Raw genomic sequence first — 13083 nt, 5'->3', positions numbered from 1 at the left:
TGAACTTTAATTTAGGTATCTAATAAATTAATTTATCATTGTGTTTAGAAATACAAATGACGCTTCAATTTGAAGAGATAACATAATTAAAGCCTAGGCAGGAGCTGAATGTCTTCAAGTCCTCCTCCTAATGAACTTTAATTTAGGTATCTAATAAATTAATTTATCATTTGTTTTTCGTTTAATAAAGATGACACACATTTAAAGTCTAGGCAGGAGCTGAATGTCATCAAGTCCTCCTCCTAGTTGACTTTAATGTAGTATCCATTAATTTGTTTTTATGAAGAGTTGGTAAAAACAAAAAGTGATTATTGAATTGATGGATTGGTAAAACTAACCCCTAAACATACATCAATTTGGCAAAACTAAACCCCTAAACATGTATACTAATTACGTTAAACATAAATAAAACTAAACTACACTATTCTACTTTTCATTATTTCCACTACACTACACTACACTACTTTTCATTATTTCCACTACCCTATTACTTGGCTTATATTTACAAGAATATACATGCCAAACAAGATAAAAATACAAATAAATATAAGGTAAACTTTAGTCACACCCCAACATTTTCTAAAGACACCCCGACTTACATTGACTTTGCTTTGACTTTGTATTTTTTTGGTCTTCAGTTGCTCACACCCTACTCTCAATTGAAGCCCAAGAGACTTTCATTCCCTTCGCCACAAACATCAACCCTAAAACCATATTTGACAAACCCTCGCCGTCACCGAGCAAACCAGATGTAGACTTTGTCCAGTGTCTTCACAACTGCAGAGATATTCGTCCTCCCTAATAAACCAATCAAGATTGACTTTGTTCGACAGGAACATCGGTGGTTGTAGGGGATCATTGTCGACGTTCGGATGACTCACAAGTTCAAGGATCTGGATATGGAAGAGCATCTGACGGCCCCCAGCGACTGAAATTCAGAGCTCGAGAGAAAGGGTCTACTCCATCTGAACCCAGTTCCACCTTATCTGAACCCATTCCACATCGACCCATCGTCAATTTCACCCATTATTAAGGCCTTGGCTTTATCTTCTTGTAGTCTCCACAAAGCTCAACACGCTTTTCCATCATATGGAACAACCCATGTAGTCTTCATTGTAAAAAGATTCACGTTCATGCTTTCCAATACCATGATTCATGCGTATTCGTGCTGTGATGAGTTGAATCTTGCAAGCAACTGTTTGACGGAATGGACGGAATGGTTGACAAGGAATTGGTTTCTTGGAATGGCTTGGGGTGTATTTGTAAAATGTTTGGGATTTTTTGTATTTTGGGTGTCTTTATAAATATTTATAAGTTTTTGGGGTATCTTTAACAAGGGGTGTCTTTAGAAAATATTGGGGTGTGACTAAAGTTTACCTAAATATAAATATGGTCCATGGAGCCCATTAATTATTCAAACCCGGTCCAATCTCCAAATGAACTCTCCGACCCCAAACGAAGTCAAGTCCGGCTCAAGTAGAGTCAAGCCCGGCCCAAGCCCAACAAACAAACACAAAATGGGGTCAAAAACGGATATTCACATGCTAACCCAAATTCAAATCAAATTCATACTAAGAGATTCATCCACATAAACCCTAGAGATGCACAAACTTCCACATCTTAACCCAAAAACATATAAACATGATTTTCCAAAGCCAATCATGTAAACATGTATACACTCAAACAAATACATACAACCAAATCCATCGAAAACACCCTTCTAAACACATTGAAACCTTCAAAATACCTAGAACCGATCACCCAACTGTGCCCATATCAACACAAACCCTATTTCAATTAAATCAAGCATGTGACCACCAATTAACATCAAAATCTGGACATCTTATCAAACATCAGCACTGTGAATATATCAACACCAAAACTAACACCCGAAATTAATCACAGCACCATGAATACATCCTATCATCATCAAGATTTAATACAATAAATAATCAAAGTTTCAAAGCCCGATCTATAATCCAATATGATAAGCTAACATCAAACCCAAACAAAAAAAAACCATCAGTTGCACCGAATATCAATAAACACCACATTTTGACTAATAGACCTCACAGCTCAACATCACAGCCAAACATTACAGCCCAAACTTCACAGACACCAAATATCAATCATAATGAATATACCAGTATAAACGAATATCAAAACCCAAAGTCAAAACAACGAACAAAAGAAGTTCAAGCTAGGAAGATTGAAACCCAGTATTAACAAAGATAGAACCGAGAAAATGGAACCCAAAGAATCGAAGTATGTACGAGATATTACCTTCTTAGAGCAATCGAAAGTTCTCCTTTCTTAAAATCAAAGTTCTCCTTGACTCACGATTTTTCTCCCTTTTCTTTATTTTTCTTTCCTCTCTCCCGATTTGCTTCCCCTTTTCTTGCTCTCTCTCTTTTTGATTTTTTCTTCCTTTTCTTTTTCTTTCTTTCTCCTTTTCTTTCCTCTTCTCCGTTGTGCCGTGCGGCTCCCTTCTTCTTTGCTCTCTCACAATTTGTTTTTTTTTTTTTTTTTCCATTGTGCGGCTGCCCTAGTCCTCTTTAACTTATCTTTATTTCAAAAAATCTCAAAATGCCCCCAAAAACCCTATTTTTCTATCCTTCTCTAAAGCCCTCAAGACTTACATTTTTGTCTTTTCCTTATTTTTGTGAAACCCTAATAAAGGAACCACCTTTGCCTCTTAAGGATTTTCTTTTGTTTATTATTTATTTAATTGTCCTATTTTTTAAATATTTTATAGGGTTTAGATCTTTTGGGTTTAGGTTTGAATTTTTATGGGCTTACGGTCCAAGAAACAAGTTTTGAATTTTTTGTAAGCATGTGGGCCTATGAAACGGGCTCTTGAATTTTGAATTTCTGCATTACTATTATTCTTCTTTTTTTTGTTTTGTTTGGTTTGGCCGGACGAAAATCGGGTACTACAGCTGCCCCCCTTTGTATGTCTTTCATGAAATAAAAGGCAAACAAAGGTGTAGTCAATCGAGTTTCGTACGGGAACTGAAATGCGCGGGATCACTGTGACCATTCCCGGCTTGGCCAACTGTTTGTGCAAGAAAATAAAGGGCACGGGATCACAAAGCCATTCCCGGCTTGGCCAAATGTTTGTGCAGAAAAATAAAGGGCACGGGATCACAAGGCCATTCCCGGCTTGGCCAAATGTTGGTGCAGAAAAATAAAGGGCATGGGATCACAAGGCCATTCCCGACTTGGCCAAATGTTGGTGCAAGAAAATAAAGAGCACGGGATCACAAGGCCATTCCCGGCTTGGCCAAATGTATGTGCAGAAAAATAAACGGCACGGGATCGGGATCACAAGGTCATTCCCGGCTTGGCCAACAAGAAAAGAAAGTGCATGGGATCACTACAGCCATTCCCAGCTTGGCTGACAAGAAAAGAAGGTGCATGGGATCACTACAGCCATTCCCAGCTTGGCTGATGAAAACAAAGTGCATGGGATCACTACAGCCATTCCCAGCTTGGCCAGAACTGTTTGTTTGAATTTATGCAAGAAAATATCCATGAGTGTATGAATGCATGAAGAAAATTGTATTTTCTTTTATTTTTCTCATTTTGAAAATTTGATTTTGGTTAATTGTTGTAAGCACCATCACCCCTATCATCCTACAATCATCCATCATGAGAAGACTGCATCTTTTGATTCCACCCTATCTTCAATCTGCCATGTTACCCCTTATCCTCACATCTTTCATTCTCTTTCTGTCTGATCCTTCCATCGATTTATTGTTTACATCTAATTTTCATTGAATCCATCATACCTATAACGCTAAACGAAATCTCTCTGGCCCCACTATGTCTTTTAACGCAATTTAATTTCTTTTAGCTCCTTTACAGTCAAGAACACCAAAATCTCTCAGGTTCCTGCCATGCCTTTTAGCGCCATTTAATTTCTTTTAGCTCCTTTACAGTCAAGAACACCAAAATCTCTCAGGTTCCTGCCATGCCTTTTAGCGCCATTTAATTTCTTTTAGCTCCTTTACAGTCAAGAACACCAAAATCTCTCAAGTTCCTGCTAAGAACAATGTCCTAATACACTTGTCATGATTCTTTTATTACTTTATTTAACTTCCAAATAAATTCAATAGTATGTCAATGCTTGTACTACATGAGATTTCTGAAGGCAAGATATACAAGCAATAAAAATCGTGAAGAACACAAGCAATGAATAAGGAATTCAGAAATGAACTGAATGACCTCAGAGAGTTTTATTTAGAATAGATAGATAACAGGAGAGATTGATCAAGTATATATATGATTCAAGAGGGTTAGAAATAAAGGAAATAGCAGAAATTTTTACAGGATATAAAATGAGATAACTTTGATTCCGCACAAAACTGCCCCAGTTTTGTGTGTCCCCATTTTGCAATTTTGAATCTGACTACTTCCATATCAATCGTCTCCTTCGCAGCCTCATCATGCATACCCCTGAACACAACCAATTCACCTGTGTACAGCCTCACTATCTGTCATTCATTGTATTTCCTTATATTCATCTCAAATCCTCAAAAAGGCCTCTGCCTCATTCCCCTTAGTTGCTTTCTCCACACCTTTCTGATCTCAATATTATTTGAAGCTCCCATGAAGGGTTTTCACTATATTAGAGACTTTTCTTTTTTTCCTAATTTTTGCCTGAAGCGCCCACGAGGGGTTTTCACTCCAGTGGGATTTTTATTGCTATAATTTTTGCCTAGACCGCCCTTTCGGGTTTTTAATCTAGCGAGCTTTTTTACTCTAATTTTTGTCTAGATCGCCCTTTCAGGTTTTCAATCTAGCGAGTTTTTTTTTTTTTTTTAATTTTTGCCTAGAGCGCCCTTTCGGGTTTTCACTCTAGCGGGATTTTCTCTCTCTTTTTTTTTTTTTTTTTTTGTCCCTAATTTTTGCCTAGAGCGCCCTTTCGGGTTTTCACTCTAGCGGGATTTTTTCTTTCTTCTTTTTTTTTTTAATTTTTAATTTGCTTTTCTTTTTTCCTCTCTTTTTTTTTTATTTTATGAGTAGTACTTTTTGATTACGTATGCATTCACCAAATTAGACAATTTTTCTTCATCCATTCTCATCAAAATTAAAGTTCCTCCTTCAAAGGCATTCTTCACCACATATAGTATTTCATAATTCAGTATCCACTTCCCTCAATGATCTTTTTGAGATGGCAAAATCATTTTCAACACTAGATCCCCTTTGCTGAAACTGTGAGGTCAAACTTTCTTGTGATGTGCTCTTATTATTCGTCTTTGATAAAGTTGTCATCTACATCGTGTCCCCAATCTTCTCTCCTCAATAAAATTTAAATATGTTCTCCTCCAAGTTGGCTTCAATCACCACTCTGAGTGAGGGAATTTCCACTTCAATGGGGAGAACCGTCTCTAACCCGTATATCAAAAGAAAGGACTTTCACCAACGGATGTGCGTACAGAAGTTCGGTACCCATATAAAGCAAAAGGAAACTTTTCATGCTGATCTTTATAATTCTCTGTTACCTTCTGAATGATCTTCTTGATATTTTCATTACAACCTCGTTCCTCTTGGGACGGTAAGGAGATGAATTATGATGCTTGATCCTGAACTGCTCACATAAATCATTCACTAACTTGCTATTGAAATTTGTGCCATTGTCTGTAATGATCCTTTCAGGAATCCCATAATAGCATACAATATATTTTCTCAAAAATCGAACAATTGCGCTACTTGTCATTTTGGCATAAGAATTTGCTTTCACCCACTTCGTAGAATAATCAATTGCAACTAGAATGAAGTGGTGTCTGTTGGAAGCCTTGGGCTCAATTGTGCCAATAACATCTAGACCCCACATCGAAAATGGCCATGGGGCTGCTAATACACGTAGAGGGTTTATTGGGACATAAGTGTTATCAGCATAAATCTGACACTTGTGGCATCTGATTGCATAGTTAATACAATCTCTTTCCCATAGTTAACCAATAATACCCTGCCCGTAGTATCTTCCTTGCCATCAAATTGTCCAATACGGTCAAGTAGAGAATAAATGGCTTCCCTGCAATCGGAAGCATTCAAGACCAATGGATTTTGTAAGTACTGTTTGATCCCCTTAAGAGCAACATGACACTCTTCATTCCATTCAGACGAATTATTCTTCTGAAGTCACTTACAAATTGGCTCACATGTAGTTGTCAACTGTGAAATGAACTTAGCAATATAATTGAGTCTCCCCAAGAAACCTCTAACTTCTTTCTCAATGTGAGGAGGGGGCATCTCCAAAATCAACCTTCACCTTGTCCGAATCCACTTCAATACCTCTTCTGCTACCAATAAAACTTAACAACTTCCTTGAAATTGTCCCGAATGTGCATTTTGAGGGGTTCAACTTCAACTAATGCATTCTTAACCTCTTGAACAACTTTTCCAGGTTAATTATGTGATCTTCCTCTTGCTTTGAATTAGCAATCATGTCATCTAAAAATACTTTAAAGTACCCCATAAAGTGATGAAAGTAGTTTACCCATAAAAATGAAAACTCCATTATACATTATAAAAATGAAAACTCCATTATAAAATGTTAAGTAGCAATTTATTTTTGAAAACTCCATTATACATTTAATACCCATGACATGATCAAAAGTATCATTTTTTCTATCATACCTCTCCAAGGTTTTAGCCATGAAGTTATGAGGATGGATGCTCAATAGTTCGAACGAGAATGGTACCAGCATACTGTCCTATAAAGCTTCCATGAAGGCTCGTCGTTGTAGAGCCGTGATATTTCGATCCATCGTCTCTTCCATCTACTTCCCAATGTCCTCTCCATGAGTCATTCAGAATTTGTCTCTTAGAGAGCTTCGAATTGAGATCCTTGAGTGTGAGTGTCTTTCCTCGTCCCTCTTGATGAGAATTAGATTCTTCGACAGGGGTTACTGAAAAGGTTGCACTCTTAAGAAATACTTTACCCTAAGAGGGCGTTGGCTTGCTGACCTCTCACCCTTACCATTGTAAGTTGTTTTGTTGGAAATATTATTTCTCTTTCCACAGACAACGCCAAACTAATGATATCTAAAAATCAGACTGGTTCATCGACTATTATGTTGACTAGTTGTCCAATTCTGTCGACAGATCAATGGTCGAGCTAGAGATCAGGAAGTAGATGTTTTGTCCCTACATAGAAGAAAATGTTATCTTTGGAGTCTCCAAGGTGTACCTCAAGGTGGTGCTCCGATCCTGAATGCAGCTTGGTAAAGATTGGTGTTAAGGAGGATGGTTGGTACTCGAAGCTCTATTTTTAGCTAGTTGTCAAAAATGGGCAAAATATAACATTTGGTCACTCAATTATACCCAGAATTTCACTTTTGTCCTTAAATATTTTTTGCTCTTAACTTCATCCTTCAACTATTGAAAGGTGTCTATTTCGTCCTTCAAGTGAGAGAGTAACCAGAAAAATCCAACTTGGCATCTATTTGGCATATCGGAATAATCCTAGTTGGCAAACTTTGACAAAGGTGAACAATATTATCTCTAAACTATTAATGTCTAGCACTTTTAGTGCTTAAACTATACAACAAAATAGTTTGGGGATTTTGAAGAATTAGGTATTTTAGGGATTTTGTGAGATGACAGGTGCAAAATTTAAGCCAAGCCACGTATGATTTTTCTGATGTCGAAATCATTTGAGGAACGAATGGGTTACCTTTGAATAGTTGAGGGATGATTTTAAGAGCAAAAAAAGTTGAAGGAAAAAAATGAAATCAAGGGTATATAACTGAGGGACCAAATGTATATTTTTTATAGTCAAAAAGTGAGAATGTCAAAGGCATTTTGTATTTCGTGACATTATTATATGACCAATGATACATATAATTGTGTAATTGCAGTATCCATTACGAGTAGGAGTCTTACTCAGAAGGGTACCCACTCGGAGGCTGTGAGATCCTAACTTGGTTTATGACAAGTAATGTCAATATGAATGCAATCCTTGTACGAGCAAAATGCTACCCAAATGTTCAGGTCAAGCCATTCATATTCAGATCAGTTGTGGAAAGCAAAAATAAAGATGGATGGAAAATGGTAATTTTATTAATTCTCAAATAAGATTACAATTACAGAACTCTCTTATGCAAACTAATCAAAAAGAAGTCTATGACCAGCAGAACTTCTTCTGTTAATTGATTACAAAGAAAGCCTCGACCGATTGTTTTCCTTCTGATCCGGATGATGTCTCATCTAACATCAATCCAAGTCGATTGGACTTCACAGCGTGGCCAACCCCCACCAACTAGACCATAACCAAAACTAATCCTGCTCTAGTTTGAAATGGGGAACAATTACGGCCACCACCAATTTTGCGGCATGAGGTTGGACTTGGTGGTGAAGTCCTGGATCTTCACAAAGCTCCCAAGAGCCAATAATGGACTACCGTCTAGGGGGACACAAAATTTTTAATGGCACCACATGGTCGGAGCTCGTTTCTCCAACAATATCTGTTGAGAAGGGATTTTGACCTTTTAGAAGAATCTGACTTCTCTCTCTTTCTCTCCATTCCAACTCTGACAAACTCTCTGCAGAGGATAGAGCATCTTCAACCATCTTTCAAACTTTCTCATCTTTCGGACTCTTTGAGCTTTCTCAATTACCAAACCAAGACCTCTTCCTTTTATAATCCAATTAGCATGAATTGAGATTCAGAAGAACAAAGAATTTTCATTAATACTCAGAATCTTAGGAACCAGCAAAGTGTCTCTTCACCTCCCCTATGGTTCCGGAAAGGTGGGACCTTTGAGGAGAATTTGAAAAGTTAAAGAATGCCCTTTGTTGACCTCTTTTAACTGATTCAATAATAAGGCTCTTTGTTGACCTCTTTTAACCTCATGGCCAAAAAGGAATTTGATGTGAGATTTCTAACCACTAAAATTATAGCGATTCAAAATTCAGTTTATTATTTGCAAGTGCACGAATCAATAGTAGTATAGCTTAGCAAATACGAGTGTCGAATCCACGAGGATTGAATATTAATCTATCCTAATTCCAAAATTCACTATCACGAAAAATATCACCGAATAAAAACAAAAGATTATTTATAATTGGAAAATTATGAAATTAAAAGAGGAAATTATAAGGCATGCAAAGAACAAACAAATGGGTGAGCTAGGGTTCCGATTTCACCATCTTAATTGTACTTAAATCCTTTAGTTGTCAACTATCAAGTCCCCTGATTCATGTAGTAGTCATGGCGTCTAACTTACTACGTCTATTCTTAATTTGCAACTATCCATGGTGTCTAGACTAGTTTAACAAACAAGAACGCAATTGGATCTATGACAACTTATGTAGCGATCACGTGAATCCTAGCATATGACGTCTATGTCTAGGCAGTCATGGTGTTAGATTGCAAGAAGCTATTCTCAATCCGAGCATGGCGTCTACTACGAATTGCATCATAATAATCAAACCTAGATGGTAGCTAAGCATCACGGTTCAATCATCAATTAAGCACAACAATCAACACTTGACATAGCAAAAAGAAACTAATAATTAATCAAATCAAATTCATTAAGCACAATCAAATTCAAGTGGTGCATAATTATTATATTCTCAATAATTTTATCCTCAATCTCATCATTTTCCTTCTCTATTGAATCATCATCGGCTTATATTCACCTTTTCAGTTGATTCTCTTTTTTCATCCTCATCAATTCATTTCTCCTCTTATTAAGTTCCGTCCCTTCAACAGCATCACAAACTTCATTATTTTTTATTTCACGCACTATGATGATTGCCTCTTGATGTGCCAATTATATACATATGATTGTACATCCTTTTACATGAAATCTTGCATTGTTTAGAGTCATTTTGTAATTAATTCTGCCTAACGAGCTGTTAATTGTACATTTCAGGTGTAAAGGCAATTATGGAAGAAAATGAGCAAATTGGAGAGAAAGAACCAAATCTGGAGTTAGAGAAGAAATCCAATCGATCGGACCATATTCCGATCGATCGGACAGCCTTGAAGCTGGGAAGAAACAGATGAAATTGATTTATTGTTCTTGAATCTCTCTTTATGTTATTGATTCTCTATGGATGTGCTTATTGCTTTCAAATGCTTGATCACCATTTGAATGATTTTGAGCCTAGGTTGAGACCGGAAGGATATGCCTAGGGTTGCAAGAATCCATAGAGAACATAGGTTGTATGAATCATAGGAATATAGATTTATGACTTATGCAATCGTTAACTAATTTCCATTATTCTTATAGGTTTTTGATATGAATCCGAGTGTTAGGAATAACAGGGGTTATATTGAAAATACGTTCGGTATATCTAGGAATAGAACATTGAATAGGGTGGGAAATCGATTGTCAACAATTAAATTGAGAATTGGGAATTAATGAATCAATGGAGTTCAATCGGATAAAAGGTGGTGAAATTAGGAACCCTAGTGTTTACTTCTCTTGAAAACTAAATTTCTTGTTTGTTGTTTGGTTAATTACTCAACTTGTCATTTACTTAGTGATCTCTTAACTACTTGTTTAACATTAGATAAAATACAATCAACAATTCGTATTGCCATTTTAGTGTGATAATCACTTGGATTGACATTGAATTGAAATTGTCAATACATCTTCGTGGGAACGATACTCTATTCACTCTCTATTACTTGTGCGACTTGTCCGCTTGCGAATAGTTCACATCACCTCTGCTTAAACTTTTAAACCTTTCAATTCATCCATCATCAAATGCTTCTCCTTTTTGATGAAGAGTTTTTGAAGAAGTTACATCTTGCAGCTTCATATGGAGTAGCTCCTTATCCTTAATTTGCTGCGACAATGCTATATATAACATAACATATATATACAACTAATATATATACATACTATATACACTACTACATATATGTATATATTTGTATATATTGTAAGTTCGTCTCAACACACTTAACTCTGGTAAGTCTAAACGCCTAATTAATTATTCTCAGTAACATGTGATGTCAATTAAATATGTGTAATATTGTAAATATTAATCCTAAAAAAAATTCTGAGGCAAGACCCCCATCAACTTCTAGCAATAAGTTCGTTTCAAGACTCTCAACTCTCGATAAGCCTAAACACCTAATTAATTAATTTCAGTAACATGTGATGTCAATTAAATATGTGTAAAAAATTTCCGGAGGCAAGACCCCCATCAACTTCTAGTAATAAGTTTGTTTCAAGACTCTCAACTCTCAATAAACCTAAACACCTAATTAATTAATCTCAGTAACATGTCATGTCAATTAAATATGCGTAATATTGTAAATAGTTCAAAAAAAAATTCCGGAAGCAAAACCCCAATAAACTTCTAGCAATCTCCCTAACAATAATTCTTGGCTCCACCCTTAATTCAGTCTATCAAAAAGCTTTTTTTGTCTCATTAAACTATATAATCATAAATTAAAAGCACAATATTGAATGTTGAAATAGTCGTAATAACATCGTTTAAGGAACATACTAATATTTTATATCAAATTCCTATTATGTTTACAATCAACAATGTAATTACATTGTTCTCGTGAACATTGTATTAAGACAATGTGGTACCAAGTAACAATGTCATAAGACTCTGCGGTGATGAAATTTTTTTTGCAAAATGGATATGTAACATACTCACACAATGTATTACCTCATGTGTTTGGAGGTTTTCTAAGCTGTAATGACAGACTTATTGTCTGTTTATCCTTAATAAACTACAGACTTTCCTCTAAAAAAAAGGAAAAAAAAAACAGTCACACAATGTTATTTCATTCCATTATTACAAAAAAAAAAATTAATTGGGGCTATCACTCAATTTAACAAACAATGTAATTATTTGTTTATCGCACTAAAATAATGTAATCATAAATTAAAAGCACAATTCCGAATGTTGAAACAGTGCATCGTTTAAGGCAACTACTAGACATTAATAATTTATATTAGATGTTTATTACGTATAAACTTAACAATGTAATAAGAAGAACAAATGTAATTAGATTAACATGATATAAAGGTAAATAAAAATTGGGATCGATAATATCAACTTTTTATAAATCATGTTGAAACTCAAGAAAAAAGTGCACAAAATCATGGAGAACAAGTTGCAGAAATTTATTTCTTTCTATGAGGGTTGTCATCGTTGTTGCTCCAATGATGAGAAATAGATTCCAATATAGAAACAACTAAGTTACAGTTCGCCGGCGCCACTAATCCTCAAGAAAATCACTACAAATTGTAAGGTCAATCACTTGCGTAACATGGATGTTTGACCTGGGCAATGGTTTTTGAGGTTCGAAATTTTTTTGGGTGGGTTAGGGTTCTCAGTTTTTGAAATTAGGATAATATCAAAGCTTAGTTACGTGTGATAATGATTTTTTTTTTTTCGAATTTGCCGTGGATTTTGAGGTTTCAAAAAATTGGATAATGGTTGAGACCCCCATTTACAGTGTGTTTGGATTGAAGGATTTGGGGGGAAAGGGAATAGAAGGGAAATGTGATTTCCTTCCAATTTCCCTTGTTTGGATAGTTTATAAAAAATTAAATGATGGATTTGGGAGGAAGATTTCATTAAATTTTTGTCAAAATTCTTCTTCCCCAAATGGAGTCATTTGGAGGGAAGGGATGCCTATTCAAGTTATTTATAAATTAAAAATCTATTTTACCCCTCGTACATAACAATTTAACATAAAAATAAAGATAAATTAGTAAATTAAATTAACTTTCTGCCCTTCTTGTATATCTATTCAAACATGGGAGAGGGAAAGTATTATTCCTTCCCTTTCTCTTCCCTTCTCTCCCCTCCTCCTCTTCCTTTCCCTTTCCCTTCCCCTTCCCCCCAAATCCCTCAATCCAAACACTCTTAATGTGAAGTGTTGGATGTGAAGTATGTCCTACATATGTGTTTCTAATCAATTGTTATTTTGATACCACATATATTTAGAAGACTTTTGGGGGTCACATTTTAGGATTCTCTAACATTGTCTTAAAAAATTTTGAATGGGTTAGGGTTATCGATTTTCAAAATTAGGATAATATCACGCCTAATTACATATGAAAATGATTTTTTTTTTATTAAATTTGCCAT

Source organism: Tripterygium wilfordii, chromosome 17 (assembly GCF_013401445.1).
Source record: "Tripterygium wilfordii isolate XIE 37 chromosome 17, ASM1340144v1, whole genome shotgun sequence".
Taxonomy (NCBI): Eukaryota; Viridiplantae; Streptophyta; class Magnoliopsida; order Celastrales; family Celastraceae; genus Tripterygium; species Tripterygium wilfordii.
Note: the sequence above shows the minus strand (reverse complement) of the source record.